Source organism: Ostrea edulis, chromosome 10 (assembly GCF_947568905.1).
Source record: "Ostrea edulis chromosome 10, xbOstEdul1.1, whole genome shotgun sequence".
In the NCBI taxonomy this organism is placed as follows: domain Eukaryota; kingdom Metazoa; phylum Mollusca; class Bivalvia; order Ostreida; family Ostreidae; genus Ostrea; species Ostrea edulis.
The window spans coordinates 26182183-26184682 of NC_079173.1; the positions used below are offsets into that span (position 1 = coordinate 26182183).

At 28.7% G+C, this 2500-nt stretch overlaps 1 protein-coding gene and 1 long non-coding RNA gene across 4 annotated transcripts in view; one reads left to right on the forward strand and one right to left on the reverse strand.

The window, feature by feature from the left end:
- Positions 1 to 1656, forward strand: part of LOC125649587 (uncharacterized) — a 2647-nt gene extending 991 nt beyond the window's left edge. The window contains exons 2-3 of the long non-coding RNA XR_008799472.1: positions 110 to 272; positions 840 to 1656. This is a non-coding gene — a long non-coding RNA (uncharacterized LOC125649587). The remainder of the gene's footprint in view (positions 1 to 109; positions 273 to 839) is intronic.
- The window catches only part of LOC125665644 (ribosome biogenesis protein WDR12 homolog), a 35870-nt gene that overhangs the window by 19867 nt on the left and 13503 nt on the right, over positions 1 to 2500 (reverse strand). The gene's annotated exons all lie outside the window — the stretch shown is intronic.

Here is a 2500-nt window from a genome sequence, read left to right on the forward strand (position 1 = left end):
AAATCGCACCTGATAGTTGCCCGATGATGATCAATGTGAAATAATATATCGTTGTTTAAGTTCATAAATTTTAGTTGTTTTTGTTTTCATGTGACCAATTCTATCATAGGTTTTCCCAACTGCCGACTATTCCTTGTCAGATAATCCTAAAAATCCGGGAGATATAGCATAGCCTACCTAACTTTGAAGTTTGAGGAAGCAGACTGACTTTGAAGACGACAATGATGTTGATTGAATAATACCAGGATGCAGCATTGCAGAAAGTAATGACGGTAAACGTAATTCAATTCTTTAACATGAAATATTCAATTTATGACCTTTAATAAACCCAAGTAACTGTTGATAGAGTATGTCCACAAAAAATAATAATAAGCATGTTACAATCACAGACACCTAAAATTTTAACAGTAAGTTGCATGTATTCATTTATAGGGAGGGGTGTGATATATGTTTTTTCAATCTATGGCATTATTTGTAACTTAAGGATAAAATTTCAGGTGCCTGTGTTACAGTTTTTAAAAAAAATTCTTTCATTAGAGGACATTGAAGATATATATATATATGCCCCTGCGGTTGAATTTAAAAAAACAAAATTAACTCTGTGAACCTGTAGATCAAAGTGTCGGACATCTTTAGAATGAATTGTATGAACAACAATGCTGCACATCAGCATACTTTTGTTGAAGTGCTAACACGCTTCGTAAAGCATGCTGGTATAAAACAGTAACAAGTAAAGTTCATGCCCTCATTTATTTTTGAAAATGAAATTTTTTTTTTTGAAAATTAAAATTGCAGAGAAAATGTTCAATTTCAGTTGATTTCTTGTGTTTCATTTTCAGGTATCTGACATGTCTTATGCCAATCAATTCCTCCAGAAGATGACACAAACTTTAAATTATGGAAGTTGCGAGCAAGAATTGTTCAAGGGAATGTCAGATGGAGAAGAAACATCAGTCAACAAGACAGTGTAAAATGATAAAGTATCTGTAATAGGTGCTTACCATATTCTGCCTATTGTGGATTCAGTGATGGTTTTTCAAACGAACTATGCTCATCAACCAAATGTCCTTAAAATTTGTGGAGTGCAGAGCCACTTTCAGGCGAGACAGTAGTGTGGTTCATTTTAGTGGACATGATTTTAGACGAGATGTGCTTTGTGAAACTTGAAACATTGTTCATTCATCATAGTGTAATGAGAACTGTTGTGGTCCATCATTCTATGCTTTAGTGAAGTAATGGAGATAATGTGAAGTACATGTGTAAATGCTCATATTCTGCACAACATATTTTTCAGTGACATTATTTCTTTGAGACCAAGCTCTGGACAGTTGATAGCCATTTATGTGTAGGACTTTATTTATTTTTCTGTGTGTGCAATAGCAACTGCCACTTGCAGTAAACCCAAACAAAGTGGAGAAATAATTTGTTGAGTTCAGAGATTACAATTTTTATTGTGTTATTTTGATGAGAAGATAGTATTAATAAGGTACAATGGTACATTGTATCTTATTGAAAAGCTTATTTAAGAGTTATCAGTAGAATTAGACTGCATGACAATTATTAGAATGGGAAACCTAGATGAAGTCAAAAGAAACTATACTGTATTTTACAGACTGTCCTGGAAATATCATGCAATAAATAATGTCTCCAGTGTTATTTAGAAGTATACTTCCTTATTATTTCATTATGCATGCAACTGATAAAGTTGTCTAAACTTAAAAGTTTGAAATCTTTACTGTGAAGTTGAGAAGCTAAATCTTGCATCATGTTTTCCACAAGTTATAAGTTTTATATTTCAATTTAAAAATTAGTCAATTTTTATACAATGAAAATCACTGGGAATTTTTTTTAAGTCCAATTATAATACAAAATTAATACATATAAAATCAAAGATTTGGATTAAAAATGACTAAGTTAAAAAAAATACAATTATAATACAGTGAAAAATCACTGAAATTTTTTAAGTCCAATTATAATACAAAATTAATACATATAAATTCAAAGATTTGGATTAAAAATGACTAAGTTTTTAAAAAAATACAATTTTAATACAGTGAAAATGACTAAGTTTAATTTTGATACAAAAATAATATGCTAGAAAAAAAACTAAGTCCCTATAAATACAAAAATAATATATTGAAAATAATCTAAGTCCAAAATGATACAAAAATAATACCCTTTAAAAAATCAAAGTCAGAATTTAATATAAAAATGAGTTACCCATTTTTTTTGTGATACAAAAATAATATATTTTTTTTGTATTATTTCAAAAAAGTACAAAAATGACTGTATTAATAATATATTAAAAATATACTTTTATGTATTATTTTTCCATATGGGAAGCCTTAACTCAACAGCGTTGTTTTTTATATTATCTACACTAGATTATAAACCGTACTGATACATGTTAAACGATCGTACACATTTGATAAATTACACTTCCTTAATTGAAAAGTAAATTTTATTAAATATTTGAACAAAAAGATGTTTTTTGTTTATG